At 43.4% G+C, this 17371-nt stretch overlaps 2 non-coding genes across 2 annotated transcripts; both read left to right on the top strand.

The window, feature by feature from the left end:
* Window positions 1-349: 349 nt before the first annotated feature.
* Window positions 350-423, top strand: TRNAI-AAU (transfer RNA isoleucine (anticodon AAU)). The gene has a single exon. It is a non-coding gene; the product is annotated as a tRNA-Ile (tRNA).
* Window positions 424-15001: 14578 nt separating this feature from the next.
* On the top strand, window positions 15002-15075 carry TRNAI-AAU (transfer RNA isoleucine (anticodon AAU)). The gene has a single exon. It is a non-coding gene; the product is annotated as a tRNA-Ile (tRNA).
* The last annotated feature ends 2296 nt before the right edge of the window (window positions 15076-17371 follow it).

Below are 17371 nucleotides of genomic sequence, written 5' to 3'. Positions count from 1 at the left end.
ACCTCCAACGCCGAATAACCACTATAATTATAATATCTCAAAATCAGCTGGCCTTGTAAACTTAATGACCAAGCAAGCCGATGCATTTTGGGTTTTGTTGTAAAAGAATAAAAATACTATCCATCCTTTCCTTTTTTTCCGGCAACAAGCGATGTTACAAAGATATCACAGCACACAGTGAGATTGACTGAAAGAAGAGGCACTGAGGCTGGCGTGCAGCACTCCACAGCTCTTGTTATTGTAATCCAGACAGGGGGGGGAAGGAGAAAAGTATGAAGGAATTGCGATAGTGAGACCAACTCTTCTATCTATCTGCATTACATGGAAAAAGGATATCTGCAATTCTCATGGCCGGTTAGCTCAGTTGGTTAGAGCGTGGTGCTAATAATGCCAAGGTCGAGGGTTCGATCCCCGTACGGGCCAGGTTGCATTTTTTCTCTCAACTAAACTCTTTTTTTATCATTTAATCAAGCTCTTATAAATCCATACACTCTGTTGCTCCAGTATACGTTCACTTTCCATTAGTCCTTCTTTTGCCACTGCTGACCAAAGCTCAAGCCGGCAGCGCCAGTAGAACAACACAAGTGCAAGGGATTGTCTCTCCAAGATGGAGACACTGCCTCAGACTATGTCTCGTGAGAGGTGGAGGGAGACCAAGAGCTGATTATTAGATGCGTGGGGATAAGAGGAACATAACTCAGGTGAACAGATTCGGGATAGTGATGCTATAGCTAGGATCAGCAACGTTTCAGGGGAAAGGATAGGAAAATAATCAGGTGACAGAAGTATAGAAGTGGCTACAAGGGGGTGTGTCTCTTAAGAGGGCCGAAAGATACACTGAAGGCGAAGGTGAAGTAAAAGAAGAAAGAAAGATCAAAGGAAGTCGACAGTGATTGAGAGAAAACTCACAAAGGCAAATTGAGCAAAAGACAAGGCCTGGGGAGTTAGACTACTTCAATGCAAATTTACGCCGCAGATGAGCATGACAACTGACCCTTGTACAGTGGTGCTGAAACAATTTTCAGTGTGGGGGTGCTGCCATCAAAGGGCTTCTGAAAATCCAGGAATCATACAAAGAACAAGTCCTGCGGAATGAGCCACGCACATTCAGAAAGAATGGTGATGCGTTGGTTACTTATTGGTAATCTTCATTAGCCTTAGTCCATTGCGTCCTTGTGACAGTCATTACAAAGTAAGGTGATGTCACCTTCCAACAGGAAGAAAGAACAGGAGGATCCTTAAATGCTAGCCCCATGCACCCAACCTGGGTGCCAAGCTCTTGCCAAAGGACTTATGGGAAGGTGGGCAGGATGTAATGTTTGTGACAAAGACAAGATGGACTAAGGGTAATGCAGAGTTCAAAACATTGGTACTCAAATGCAAAACAGAAAGATTATTAAGCCATAATGCTTGACAAATGTATGCTCTGAGGACCAAGTAGCCACCCTAGGAATTTCCTAGATTGTTACTCACTGGAATTCAACCCAGGAGGTGGCCATTCCTCTCGTAGACCATCCCTGAACTGGAAGATATTCTAAAAAGCCTTGCAAAGCCAGAAAAATTGACAACTTAATCCACCTACTCAGAGTCATAAAAGTCACCTTCTTGTCTTTTCCAGGCTGTCCAAAAGTCACAAACAAGGAGTCGGTTTTCCTGAACTGCAGAGGCCTGGTGACATGAATGAAAAGAGCTCTTTAAACATCAAGTGTATTCAGCAAATGTTCCTCCGGAGAGGAAGGAGAGGGAATGAAAGAAGGAAGAATTATTTCCTAAGATCTATCAAAAATAGACTTAACCTTTGCAGCAAAGGTAAGGCTAGGCCTTAAAGTTACCCCATCTTCCAAAGTATCAAATGAAGAGAGGACAGCATTTTAAGGCTCCCAGCTCCCCAATTGTTCTCAGCAAGGTGATAGGAAATAGGAAAATAACTTTATAGAAACAATCTTTATGTCTACAGTATCCAGATCCTCAAAGAGATAAAATTGCAAAGCCTATGAAAGAGTAGGAAGATTCTGAGTTGGAGAAAAGGGATTTTTCAACTGGTCTTACAATTGTCAAAAGATCAGAACAGTCTAGACACCAAAGATTGTAACATCGACGAAGGTACAGAAAAGTCCCTAAAAACCTTTATCGCAAAGCAATGAGCTTTCAGAGTGGAAAGAGATTCAAGTGAAACTCATTCAGAAGAAAATGCAAAATAGCAGACAAACTACAGGTAGGTGCCAAAAGATCATGAGCAGAACATCACGTCTCAAAAGACTTCCAGTTCTTTGAGTAAGACTTCGAAGTAGAAGGCCTGCTGGAGTGCTGAATTAACTCCACTAAGGAAGAGGAAAGACCCTTTGCTAGCAGTCCAGACTTCTCAACCTCCAAAGCGATAGAGTGAGTTGGAGCAAGAAGGTCAGGGACGACGTTCTGAGAGAGACACACTTGAGCAGTACCCAAGGAGGTAGAAGAGCCAGGGGTTCAGAAGAGGAAACCATGACATCTCTGGCCAATAAGGGCCCACAAGAATAAAGTTCCCTCGCCCCTGCTGAGACTTGAAGAGAACCATCTGGATCAATAAAAAGTGGGGGAATGTATAAAGGAGACTTCTCAGCCACTTTATCACCAATACGTCCACTACCTAGGCTCCTTGTTCCGGAAGCCTGGATCAGAATCGACAAAGATGAGCATTGTCCTTGTTTGAAAAGAGATCCAGAAAGGGTTTCACAAACTCTCGGCATATCTCTCAAAACAACGACCTGGATAACTTCAACTCCAGCAAATTTGGAAACCTCCAGCTGTCTGCCATCACATTGTCGGTGCCCTTGATGTGTACTGCCGACGTGTGCAACAGGTTGATCTCTGCCCAATAACCCAATTGTTCTGCTATTGCATTGAGGGTTTTTGAATGCATGCTTCACTGTTGGTTAATGTAAAAGACAGCTACCTTATTCTCTGTCTTTACTAGCACATTTTTTTGAGACAGATGATGATGGGAAAACTTCAAAGCCCTGAAGATTACCATCAACTCCATCTATTTCCATGACCTCCGACTCTCTAGGAAAGACCTCTTGAATCGACAGGATCAGTCCAACACAGTAGCTCTCCAGCCAGGTTTGCTGGCATCTGTTGCGAGGAATTCAGGAGCATCCAGGTGTATTAGTGTCCACTTAGACCAGTGGTCTTCAAACTCTTTAATGCCGCATCCACCCAATGGGAAAAAAAAACATTGGTGCCTCCCCTCTGAATTGTCCACAATTCTTCTATTAAATTGACACTGTTTAAATATGTCTAGACCTATTTAAACATTGCAGTTAAGTTCTGTTACTGTTTTAAAAATGCAATCAAATACATGACCCCAAATATACTATTCTGGTCAGGCCTGCCCTACTAACCAATTGCAGCGTCATGCTCTGCTGAGTAAACTGATCTCACGACAGTGAGGAATGCACAGGCCGGGTGGTGCCCGTCGCACAAAAGCGCGCCTTCTTGTGTTGTACGTCTCTTCGCGCAAATGCAAACTCAGATTTCCTGCACTGTGGTCGGCAGGAGAGACATGGGAAGGCGCAGTAGGGAAGGCTTGAGCAACGAACCGTTGGCTATGTTTTGTTGTTACTTTGTTGACATGAGCTCAAGTAATTTGAAGCAGAAGGAACGGCCAGACCTAAAAAAAACTCTCTTACCTCCAACGCCGAATAACCACTATAATTATAATATCTCAAAAGCAGCTGGCCTTGTAAACTTAATGACCAAGCAAGCCGATGCATTTTGGGTTTTGTTGTAAAAGAATAAAAATACTATCCATCCTTTCCTTTTTTTCCGGCAACAAGCGATGTTACAAAGATATCACAGCACACAGTGAGATTGAGTGAAAGAAGAGGCACTGAGGCTGGCGTGCAGCACTCCACAGCTCTTGTTATTGTAATCCAGACAGGGGGCGGAAGGAAAAAAGTATGAAGGAATTGCGATAGTAAGACCAACTCTTCTATCTATCTGCATTTCATGGAAAAAGGATACCTATAGTACTCGTGGCTGGTTAGCTCAGTTGGTTAGAGTGTGGTGCTAATAATGCCAAGGTCGCGGGTTCGATCCCCGTAAGGGCCAGGTTGCATTTTTTCTCTCAACTAAACTCTTTTTTTCTCATTTAATCAAGCTCTTTTAAATCCATACACTCTGTTGCTCCAGTATACGTTCACTTTCCATTAGTCCTTCTTTTGCCACTGCTGACCAAAGCTCAAGCCGGCAGCGCCAGTAGAACAACACAAGTGCAAGGGATTGTCTCTCCAAGATGGAGACACTGCCTCAGACTATGTCTCGTGAGAGGTGGAGGGAGACCAAGAGCTGATTATTAGATGCGTGGGGATAAGAGGAACATAACTCAGGTGAACAGATTCTGGATAGTGATGCTATAGCTAGGATCAGCAACGTTACAGGGGAAAGGATAAGAAAATAATTAGGTGACAGAAGTATAGAAGTGGCTACAAGGGGGTGTGTCTCTTAAGAGGGCCGAAAGATACACTGAAGGCGAAGTTGAAGTAAAAGAAGAAAGAAAGATCAAAGGAAGTCGACAGTGATTGAGAGAAAACTCACAAAGGCAAATTGAGCAAAAGACAAGGCCTGGGGAGTTAGACTACTTCAATGCAACTTTACGCCGCAGATGAGCATGACAACTGACCCTTGTACAGTGGTGCTGAAACAATTTTCAGTGTGGGGGTGCTGCCATCAAAGGGCTTCTGAAAATCCAGGAATCATACAAAGAACAAGTCCTGCGGAATGAGCCACGCACATTCAGAAAGAATGGTGATGCGTTGGTTACTTATTGGTAATCTTCATTAGCCTTAGTCCATTGCGTCCTTGTGACAGTCATTACAACGTAAGGTGATGTCACCTTCCAACAGGAAGAAAGAACAGGAGGATCCTTAAATGCTAGCCCCATGCACCCAACCTGGGTGCCAAGCCCTTGCCAAAGGACTGATGGGAAGGTGGGCAGGATGTAATGTTTGTGACAAAGACAAGATGGACTAAGGGTAATGCAGAGTTCAAAACATTGGTACTCAAATGCAAAACAGAAAAATTATTAAGCCATAATGCTTGACAAATGTATGCTCTGAGGACCAAGTAGCCACCCTAGGAATTTCCTAGATTGTTACTCACTGGAATTCAACCCAGGAGGTGGCCATTCCTCTCGTAGACCATCCCTGAACTGGAAGATATTCTAAAAAGCCTTGCAAAGCCAGAAAAATTGACAACTTAATCCACCTACTCAGAGTCATAAAAGTCACCTTCTTGTCTTTTCCAGGCTGTCCAAAAGTCACAAACAAGGAGTCGGTTTTCCTGAACTGCAGAGGCCTGGTGACATGAATGAAAAGAGCTCTTTAAACATCAAGTGTATTCAGCAAATGTTCCTCCGGAGAGGAAGGAGAGGGAATGAAAGAAGGAAGAATTATTTCCTAAGATCTATCAAAAATAGACTTAACCTTTGCAGCAAAGGTAAGGCTAGGCCTTAAAGTTACCCCATCTTCCAAAGTATCAAATGAAGAGAGGACAGCATTTTAAGGCTCCCAGCTCCCCAATTGTTCTCAGCAAGGTGATAGGAAATAGGAAAATAACTTTATAGGAAACAATCTTTATGTCTACAGTATCCAGATCCTCAAAGAGATAAAATTGCAAAGCCTATAAAAGAGTAGGAAGATTCTGAGTTGGAGAAAAGGGATTTTTCAACTGGTCTTACAATTGACAAAAGATCAGAACAGTCTAGACACCAAAGACTGTAACATCGACGAAGGTACAGAAAAGTCCCTAAAAACCTTTATCGCAAAGCAATGAGCTTTCAGAGTGGAAAGAGATTCAAGTGAAACCCATTCAGAAGAAAATGCAAAATAGCAGACAAACTACAGGTAGGTGCCAAAAGATCATGAGCAGAACATCACGTCTCAAAAGACTTCCAGTTCTTTGAGTAAGACTTCGAAGTAGAAGGCCTGCTGGAGTGCTGAATTAACTCCACTAAGGAAGAGGAAAGACCCTTTGCTAGCAGTCCAGACTTCTCAACCTCCAAAGCGATAGAGTGAGTTGGAGCAAGAAGGTCAGGGACGACGTTCTGAGAGAGACACACTTGAGCAGTACCCAAGGAGGTAGAAGAGCCAGGGGTTCAGAAGAGGAAACCATGACATCTCTGGCCAATAAGGGCCCACAAGAATAAGGTTCCCTCCCCCCTGCTGAGACTTGAAGAGAACCATCTGGATCAATAAAAAGTGGGGGAATGTATAAAGGAGACTTCTCAGCCACTTTATCACCAATACGTCCACTACCTAGGCTCCTTGTTCCGGAAGCCTGGATCAGAATCGACAAAGATGAGCATTGTCCTTGTTTGAAAAGAGATCCAGAAAGGGTTTCACAAACTCTCGGCATATCTCTCAAAACAACGACCTGGATAACGTCAACTCCAGCAAATTTGGAAACCTCCAGCTGTCTGCCATCACATTGTCGGTGCCCTTGATGTGTACTGCCGACGTGTGCAACAGTTTGATCTCTGCCCAATAACCCAATTGTTCTGCTATTGCATTGAGGGATTTTGAATGCATGCTTCACTGTTGGTTAATGTAAAAGACAGCTACCTTATTCTCTGTCTTTACTAGCACATTTTTTTGAGACAGATGATGATGGGAAAACTTCAAAGCCCTGAAGATTACCATCAACTCCATCTATTTCCATGACCTCCGACTCTCTAGGAAAGACCACTTGAATCGACAGGATCAGTCCAACACAGTAGCTCTCCAGTCAGGTTTGCTGGCATCTGTTGCGAGGAATTCAGGAGAATCCAGGTGTATTAGTGTCCAATTAGACCAGTGGTCTTCAAACTCTTTAATGCCGCATCCACCCAATGGGAAAAAAAAACATTGGTGCCTCCCCTCTGAATTGTCCACAATTCTTCTATTAAATTGACACTGTTTAAATATGTCTAGACCTATTTAAACATTGCAGTTAATTTCTGTTACTGTTTTAAAAATGCAATCAAATACATGACCCCAAATATACTATTCTGGTCAGGCCTGCCCTACTAACCAATTGCAGCGTCATGCTCTGCTGAGTAAACTGATCTCACGACAGTGAGGAATGCACAGGCCGGGTGGTGCCCGTCGCACAAAAGCGCGCCTTCTTGTGTTGTACGTCTCTTCGCGCAAATGCAAACTCAGATTTCCTGCACTGTGGTCGGCAGGAGAGACATGGGAAGGCGCAGTAGGGAAGGCTTGAGCAACGAACCGTTGGCTATGTTTTGTTGTTACTTTGTTGACATGAGCTCAAGTAATTTGAAGCAGAAGGAACGGCCAGACCTAAAAAAAACTCTCCTACCTCCAACGCCGAATAACCACTATAATTATAATATCTCAAAAGCAGCTGGCCTTGTAAACTTAATGACCAAGCAAGCCGATGCATTTTGGGTTTGGTTGTAAAAGAATAAAAATACTATCCATCCTTTCCTTTTTTTCCGGCAACAAGCGATGTTACAAAGATATCACAGCACACAGTGAGATTGACTGAAAGAAGAGGCACTGAGGCTGGCATGCAGCACTCCACAGCTCTTGTTATTGTAATCCAGACAGGGGGGGGAAGGAGAAAAGTATGAAGGAATTGCGATAGTGAGACCAACTCTTCTATCTATCTGCATTACATGGAAAAAGGATATCTTTAGTACGCTCAGTTGGTTAGAGCGTGGTGCTAATAACGCCAAGGTCTCGGGTTTGATCCCCGTACGGGCCAGGTTGCATTTTTTCTCTCAACTAAACTCTTTTTTTCTCATTTAATCAAGCTCTTATAAATCCATACACTCTGTTGCTCCAGTATACGTTCACTTTCCATTAGTCCTTCTTTTGCCACTGCTGACCAAAGCTCAAGCCGGCAGCGCCAGTAGAACAACACAAGTGCAAGGGATTGTCTCTCCAAGATGGAGACACTGCCTCAGACTATGTCTCGTGAGAGGTGGAGGGAGACCAAGAGCTGATTATTAGATGCGTGGGGATAAGAGGAACATAACTCAGGTGAACAGATTCTGGATAGTGATGCTATAGCTAGGATCAGCAATGTTACAGGGGAAAGGATAGGAAAATAATTAGGTGACAGAAGTATAGAAGTGGCTACAAGGGGGTGTGTCTCTTAAGAGGGCCGAAAGATACACTGAAGGCAAAGGTGAAGTAAAAGAAGAAAGAAAGATCAAAGGAAGTCGACAGTGATTGAGACAAAACTCACAAAGGCAAATTGAGCAAAAGACAAGGCCTGGGGAGTTAGACTACTTCAATGCAAATTTACGCCGCAGATGAGCATGACAAATGACCCTTGTACAGTGGTGCTGAAACAATTTTCAGTGTGGGGGTGCTGCCATCAAAGGGCTTCTGAAAATCCAGGAATCATACAAAGAACAAGTCCTGCGGAATGAGCCACGCACATTCAGAAAGAATGGTGATGCGTTGGTTACTTATTGGTAATCTTCATTAGCCTTAGTCCATTGCGTTCTTGTGACAGTCATTCCAAAGTAAGGTGATGTCACCTTCCAACAGGAAGAAAGAACAGGAGGATCCTTAAATGCTAGCCCCATGCACCCAACCTGGGTGCCAAGCCCTTGCCAAAGGACTGATGGGAAGGTGGGCAGGATGTAATGTTTGTGACAAAGACAAGATGGACTAAGGGTAATGGAGAGTTCAAAACATTGGTACTCAAATGCAAAACAGAAAAATTATTAAGCCATAATGCTTGACAAATGTATGCTCTGAGGACCAAGTAGCCACCCTAGGAATTTCCTAGATTGTTACTCACTGAAATTCAACCCAGGAGGTGACCATTCCTCTCGTAGACCATCCCTGAACTGGAAGATATTCTAAAAAGCCTTGCAAAGCCAGAAAAATTGACAACTTAATCCACCTACTCAGAGTCATAAAAGTCACCTTCTTGTCTTTTCCAGGCTGTCCAAAAGTCACAAACAAGGAGTCGGTTTTCCTGAACTGCAGAGGCCTAGTGACATAAATGAAAAGAGCTCTTTAAACATCAAGTGTATTCAGAAAATGTTCCTCCGGAGAGGAAGGAGAGGGAATGAAAGAAGGAAGAATTATTTCCTAAGATCTATCAAAAATAGACTTAACCTTTGCAGCAAAGGTAAGGCTAGGCCTTAAAGTTACCATATCTTCCAAAGTATCAAATGAAGAGAGGACAGCATTTTAAGGCTCCCAGCTCCCCAATTGTTCTCAGCAAGGTGATAGGAAATAGGAAAATAACTTTATAGGAAACAATCTTTATGTCTACAGTATCCAGATCCTCAAAGAGATAAAATTGCAAAGCCTATAAAAGAGTAAGAAGATTCTGAGTTGGAGAAAAGGGATTTTTCAACTGGTCTTACAATTGACAAAAGATCAGAACAGTCTAGACACCAAAGACTGTAACATCGACGAAGGTACAGAAAAGTCCCTAAAAACCTTTATCGCAAAGCAATGAGCTTTCAGAGTGGAAAGAGATTCAAGTGAAACCCATTCAGAAGAAAATGCAAAATAGCAGACAAACTACAGGTAGGTGCCAAAAGATCATGAGCTGAACATCACGTCTCAAAAGACTTCCAGTTCTTTGAGTAAGACTTCGAAGTAGAAGGCCTGCTGGAGTGCTGAATTAACTCCACTAAGGAAGAGGAAAGACCCTTTGCTAGCAGTCCAGACTTCTCAACCTCCAAAGCGATAGAGTGAGTTGGAGCAAGAAGGTCAGGGACGACGTTCTGAGAGAGACACACTTGAGCAGTACCCAAGGAGGTAGAAGAGCCAGGGGTTCAGAAGAGGAAACCATGACATCTCTGGCCAATAAGGGCCCACAAGAATAAGGTTCCCTTCCCCCTGCTGAGACTTGAAGAGAACCATCTGGATCAATAAAAAGTGGGGGAATGTATAAAGGAGACTTCTCAGCCACTTTATCACCAATACGTCCACTACCTAGGCTCCTTGTTCCGGAAGTCTGGATCAGAATCGACAAAGATGAGCATTGTCCTTGTTTGAAAAGAGATCCAGAAAGGGTTTCACAAACTCTCGGCATATCTCTCAAAACAACGACCTGGATAACGTCAACTCCAGCAAATTTGGAAACCTCCAGCTGTCTGCCATCACATTGTCGGTGCCCTTGATGTGTACTGCCGATGTGTGCAACAGGTAGATCTCTGCCCAATAACCCAATTGTTCTGCTATTGCATTGAAGGATTTTGAATGCATGCTTCACTGTTGGTTAATGTAAAAGACAGCTACCTTATTCTCTGTCTTTACTAGCACATTTTTTTGAGACAGATGATGATGGGAAAACTTCAAAGCCCTGTAGATTACCATCAACTCCATCTATTTCCATGACCTCCGACTCTCTAGGAAAGACCACTTGAATCGACAGGATCAGTCCAACACAGTAGCTCTCCAGCCAGGTTTGCTGGCATCTGTTGCGAGGATTCAGGAGCATCCAGGTATATTAGTGTCCACTTAGACCAGTGGTCTTCAAACTCTTTAATGCCGCATCCACCCGATATGAAAAAAAAACATTGGTGCCTCCCCTCTGAATTGTCCACAATTCTGCTATTAAATTGACACTGTTTAAATATGTCTAGACCTATTTAAACATTGCAGTTAAGTTATGTTACTATTTTAAAAATGCAATCAAATACATGACCCCAAATATACTATTCTGGTTAGGCCTGCCCTACTAACCAATTGCAGCGTCATGCTCTGCTGAGTAAACTGATCTCACGACAGTGAGGAATGCACAGGCCGGGTGGTGCCCGGCGCACAAAAGCGCGCCTTCTTGTGTTGTACGTCTCTTCGCGCAAATGCAAACTCAGATTTCCTGCACTGTGGTCGGCAGGAGAGACATGGGAAGGCGCAGTAGGGAAGGCTTGAGCAACGAACCGTTGGCTATGTTTTGTTGTTACTTTGTTGACATGAGCTCAAGTAATTTGAAGCAGAAGGAACGGCCAGACCTAAAAAAAACTCTCTTACCTCCAACGCCGAATAACCACTATAATTATAATATCTCAAAAGCAGCTGGCCTTGTAAACTTAATGAGCAAGCAAGCCGATGCATTTTGGGTTTTGTTGTAAAAGAATAAAAATACTATCCATCCTTTCCTTTTTTTCCGGCAACAAGCGATGTTACAAAGATATCACAGCACACAGTGAGATTGAGTGAAAGAAGAGGCACTGAGGCTGGCGCGCAGCACTCCACAGCTCTTGTTATTGTAATCCAGACAGGGGGGGGAAGGAGAAAAGTATGAAGGAATTGCGATAGTGAGACCAACTCTTCTATCTATCTGCATTACATGGAAAAAGGATATCTTTAGTAATCATGGCCGGTTAGCTCAGTTGGTTAGAGCGTGCTGCTAATAAAGCCAAGGTTGCGGGTTCGATCCCCGTACGGGCCAGGTTGCATTTTTTCTCTCAACTAAACTCTTTTTTTCTCATTTAATCAAGCTCTTATAAATCCATACACTCTGTTGCTCCAGTATACGTTCACTTTCCATTAGTCCTTCTTTTGCCACTCCTGACCAAAGCTCAAGCCGGCAGCGCCAGTAGAACAACACAAGTGCAAGGGATTGTCTCTCCAAGATGGAGACACTGCCTCAGACTATGTCTCGTGAGAGGTGGAGGGAGACCAAGAGCTGATTATTAGATGCGTGGGGATAAGAGGAACATAACTCAGGTGAACAGATTCTGGATAGTGATGCTATAGCTAGGATCAGCAACGTTACAGGGGAAAGGATAGGAAAATAATCAGGTGACAGAAGTATAGAAGTGGCTACAAGGGGGTGTGTCTCTTAAGAGGGCCGAAAGATACACTGAAGGCGAAGGTGAAGTAAAAGAAGAAAGAAAGATCAAAGGAAGTCGACAGTGATTGAGAGAAAACTCACAAAGGCAAATTGAGCAAAAGACAAGGCCTGGGGAGTTAGACTACTTCAATGCAAATTTACGCCGCAGATGAGCATGACAACTGACCCTTGTACAGTGGTGCTAAAACAATTTTCAGTGTGGGGGTGCTGCCATCAAAGGGCTTCTGAAAATCTAGGAATCATACAAAGAACAAGTCCTGCGGAATGAGCCACGCACATTCAGAAAGAATGGTGATTCGTTGGTTACTTATTGGTAATCTTCATTAGCCTTAGTCCATTGCGTCCTTGTGACAGTCATTACAAAGTAAGGTGATCTCACCTTGCAACAGGAAGAAAGAACAGGAGGATCCTTAAATGCTAGCCCCATGCACCCAACCTGGGTGCCAAGCCCTTGCCAAAGGACTGATGGGAAGGTGGGCAGGATGTAATGTTTGTGACAAAGACAAGATGGACTAAGGGTAATGCAGAGTTCAAAACATTGGTACTCAAATGCAAAACAGAAAAATTATTAAGCCATAATGCTTGACAAATGTATGCTCTGAGGACCAAGTAGCCACCCTAGGAATTTCCTAGATTGTTACTCACTGGAATTCAACCCAGGAGGTGGCCATTCCTCTCGTAGACCATCCCTGAACTGGAAGATATTCTAAAAAGCCTTGCAAAGCCAGAAAAATTGACAACTTAATCCACCTACTCAGAGTCATAAAAGTCACCTTCTTGTCTTTTCCAGGCTGTCCAAAAGTCACAAACAAGGAGTCGGTTTTCCTGAACTGCAGAGGCCTGGTGACATGAATGAAAAGAGCTCTTTAAACATCAAGTGTATTCAGCAAATGTTCCTCCGGAGAGGAAGGAGAGGGAATGAAAGAAGGAAGAATTATTTCCTAAGATCTATCAAAAATAGACTTAACCTTTGCAGCAAAGGTAAGGCTAGGCCTTAAAGTTACCCCATCTTCCAAAGTATCAAATGAAGAGAGGACAGCATTTTAAGGCTCCCAGCTCCCCAATTGTTCTCAGCAAGGTGATAGGAAATAGGAAAATAACTTTATAGGAAACAATCTTTATGTCTACAGTATCCAGATCCTCAAAGAGATAAAATTGCAAAACCTATAAAAGAGTAGGAAGATTCTGAGTTGGAGAAATGGGGTTTTTCAACTGGTCTTACAATTGACAAAAGATCAGAACAGTCTAGACACCAAAGACTGTAACATCGACGAAGGTACATAAAAGTCCCTAAAAACCTTTATCGCAAAGCAATGAGCTTTCAGAGTGGAAAGAGATTCAAGTGAAACCCATTCAGAAGAAAATGCTAAATAGCAAACAAACTACAGGTAGGTGCCAAAAGATCATGAGCAGAACATCACGTCTCAAAAGACTTCCAGTTCTTTGAGTAAGACTTCGAAGTAGAAGGCCTTCTGGAGTGCTGAATTAACTCCACTAAGGAAGAGGAAAGACCCTTTGCTAGCAGTCCAGACTTCTCAACCTCCAAAGCGATAGAGTGAGTTGGAGCAAGAAGGTTAGGGACGACGTTCTGAGAGAGACACACTTGAGCAGTACCCAAGGAGGTAGAAGAGCCAGGGGTTCAGAAGAGGAAACCATGACATCTCTGGCCAATAAGGGCCCACAAGAATAAGGTTCCCTCCCCCCTGCTGAGACTTGAAGAGAACCATCTGGATCAATAAAAAGTGGGGGAATGTATAAAGGAGACTTCTCAGCCACTTTATCACCAATACGTCCACTACCTAGGCTCCTTGTTCCGGAAGCCTGGATCAGAATCGACAAAGATGAGCATTGTCCTTGTTTGAAAAGAGATCCAGAAAGGGTTTCACAAACTCTCGGCATATCTCTCAAAACAACGACCTGGATAACCTCAACTCCAGCAAATTTGGAAACCTCCAGCTGTCTGCCATCACATTGTCGGTACCCTTGATGTGTACTGCCGACGTGTGCAACAGGTTGATCTCTGCCCAATAAACCAATTGTTCTGCTATTGCATTGAAGGATTTTGAATGCATGCTTCACTGTTGGTTAATGTAAAAGACAGCTACCTTATTCTCTGTCTTTACTAGCACATTTTTTTGAGACAGATGATGATGGGAAAACTTCAAAGCCCTGTAGATTACCATCAACTCCATCTATTTCCATGACCTCCGACTCTCTAGGAAAGACCACTTGAATCGACAGGATCAGTCCAACACAGTAGATCTCCAGCCAGGTTTGCTGGCATCTGTTGCGAGGATTCAGGAGCATCCAGGTATATTAGTGTCCACTTAGACCAGTGGTCTTCAAACTCTTTAATGCCGCATCCACCCGATGGGAAAAAAAAACATTGGTGCCTCCCCTCTGAATTGTCCACAATTCTGCTATTAAATTGACACTGTTTAAATATGTCTAGACCTATTTAAACATTGCAGTTAAGTTCTGTTACTGTTTTAAAAATGCAATCAAATACATGACCCCAAATATACTATTCTGGTTAGGCCTGCCCTACTAACCAATTGCAGCGTCATGCTCTGCTGAGTAAACTGATCTCACGACAGTGAGGAATGCACAGGCCGGGTGGTGCCCGGCGCACAAAAGCGCGCCTTCTTGTGTTGTACGTCTCTTCACGCAAATGCAAACTCAGATTTCCTGCACTGTGGTCGGCAGGAGAGACATGGGAAGGCGCAGTAGGGAAGCCTTGAGCAACGAACCGTTGGCTATGTTTTGTTGTTACTTTGTTGACATGAGCTCAAGTAATTTGAAGCAGAAGGAACGGCCAGACCTAAAAAAAACTCTCTTACCTCCAACGCCGAATAACCACTATAATTATAATATCTCAAAAGCAGCTGGCCTTGTAAACTTAATGACCAAGCAAGCCGATGCATTTTGGGTTTTGTTGTAAAAGAATAAAAATACTATCCATCCTTTCCTTTTTTTCCGGCAACAAGCGATGTTACAAAGATATCACAGCACACAGTGAGATTGACTGAAAGAAGAGGCACTGAGGCTGGCGTGCAGCACTCCACAGCTCTTGTTATTGTAATCCAGACAGGGGGGGGAAGGAGAAAAGTATGAAGGAATTGCGATAGTGAGACCAACTCTTCTATCTATCTGCATTACATGGAAAAAGGATATCTGTAATTCTCATGGCCGGTTAGCTCAGTTGGTTAGAGCGTGGTGCTAATAATGCCAAGGTCGAGGGTTCGATCCCCGTACGGGCCAGGTTGCATTTTTTCTCTCAACTAAACTCTTTTTTTATCATTTAATCAAGCTCTTATAAATCCATACACTCTGTTGCTCCAGTATACGTTCACTTTCCATTAGTCCTTCTTTTGCCACTGCTGACCAAAGCTCAAGCCGGCAGCGCCAGTAGAACAACACAAGTGCAAGGGATTGTCTCTCCAAGATGGAGACACTGCCTCAGACTATGTCTCGTGAGAGGTGGAGGGAGACCAAGAGCTGATTATTAGATGCGTGGGGATAAGAGGAACATAACTCAGGTGAACAGATTCGGGATAGTGATGCTATAGCTAGGATCAGCAACGTTTCAGGGGAAAGGATAGGAAAATAATCAGGTGACAGAAGTATAGAAGTGGCTACAAGGGGGTGTGTCTCTTAAGAGGGCCGAAAGATACACTGAAGGCGAAGGTGAAGTAAAAGAAGAAAGAAAGATCAAAGGAAGTCGACAGTGATTGAGAGAAAACTCACAAAGGCAAATTGAGCAAAAGACAAGGCCTGGGGAGTTAGACTACTTCAATGCAAATTTACGCCGCAGATGAGCATGACAACTGACCCTTGTACAGTGGTGCTGAAACAATTTTCAGTGTGGGGGTGCTGCCATCAAAGGGCTTCTGAAAATCCAGGAATCATACAAAGAACAAGTCCTGCGGAATGAGCCACGCACATTCAGAAAGAATGGTGATGCGTTGGTTACTTATTGGTAATCTTCATTAGCCTTAGTCCATTGCGTCCTTGTGACAGTCATTACAAAGTAAGGTGATGTCACCTTCCAACAGGAAGAAAGAACAGGAGGATCCTTAAATGCTAGCCCCATGCACCCAACCTGGGTGCCAAGCTCTTGCCAAAGGACTTATGGGAAGGTGGGCAGGATGTAATGTTTGTGACAAAGACAAGATGGACTAAGGGTAATGCAGAGTTCAAAACATTGGTACTCAAATGCAAAACAGAAAGATTATTAAGCCATAATGCTTGACAAATGTATGCTCTGAGGACCAAGTAGCCACCCTAGGAATTTCCTAGATTGTTACTCACTGGAATTCAACCCAGGAGGTGGCCATTCCTCTCGTAGACCATCCCTGAACTGGAAGATATTCTAAAAAGCCTTGCAAAGCCAGAAAAATTGACAACTTAATCCACCTACTCAGAGTCATAAAAGTCACCTTCTTGTCTTTTCCAGGCTGTCCAAAAGTCACAAACAAGGAGTCGGTTTTCCTGAACTGCAGAGGCCTGGTGACATGAATGAAAAGAGCTCTTTAAACATCAAGTGTATTCAGCAAATGTTCCTCCGGAGAGGAAGGAGAGGGAATGAAAGAAGGAAGAATTATTTCCTAAGATCTATCAAAAATAGACTTAACCTTTGCAGCAAAGGTAAGGCTAGGCCTTAAAGTTACCCCATCTTCCAAAGTATCAAATGAAGAGAGGACAGCATTTTAAGGCTCCCAGCTCCCCAATTGTTCTCAGCAAGGTGATAGGAAATAGGAAAATAACTTTATAGAAACAATCTTTATGTCTACAGTATCCAGATCCTCAAAGAGATAAAATTGCAAAGCCTATGAAAGAGTAGGAAGATTCTGAGTTGGAGAAAAGGGATTTTTCAACTGGTCTTACAATTGTCAAAAGATCAGAACAGTCTAGACACCAAAGATTGTAACATCGACGAAGGTACAGAAAAGTCCCTAAAAACCTTTATCGCAAAGCAATGAGCTTTCAGAGTGGAAAGAGATTCAAGTGAAACTCATTCAGAAGAAAATGCAAAATAGCAGACAAACTACAGGTAGGTGCCAAAAGATCATGAGCAGAACATCACGTCTCAAAAGACTTCCAGTTCTTTGAGTAAGACTTCGAAGTAGAAGGCCTGCTGGAGTGCTGAATTAACTCCACTAAGGAAGAGGAAAGACCCTTTGCTAGCAGTCCAGACTTCTCAACCTCCAAAGCGATAGAGTGAGTTGGAGCAAGAAGGTCAGGGACGACGTTCTGAGAGAGACACACTTGAGCAGTACCCAAGGAGGTAGAAGAGCCAGGGGTTCAGAAGAGGAAACCATGACATCTCTGGCCAATAAGGGCCCACAAGAATAAAGTTCCCTCGCCCCTGCTGAGACTTGAAGAGAACCATCTGGATCAATAAAAAGTGGGGGAATGTATAAAGGAGACTTCTCAGCCACTTTATCACCAATACGTCCACTACCTAGGCTCCTTGTTCCGGAAGCCTGGATCAGAATCGACAAAGATGAGCATTGTCCTTGTTTGAAAAGAGATCCAGAAAGGGTTTCACAAACTC

Source organism: Pleurodeles waltl, chromosome 12, assembly GCF_031143425.1.
Source record: "Pleurodeles waltl isolate 20211129_DDA chromosome 12, aPleWal1.hap1.20221129, whole genome shotgun sequence".
NCBI classification, from domain to species: domain Eukaryota; kingdom Metazoa; phylum Chordata; class Amphibia; order Caudata; family Salamandridae; genus Pleurodeles; species Pleurodeles waltl.
The sequence above is the reverse complement of the archived record's forward strand: the minus strand, read 5'-3'. Positions and strand labels throughout refer to the sequence as shown.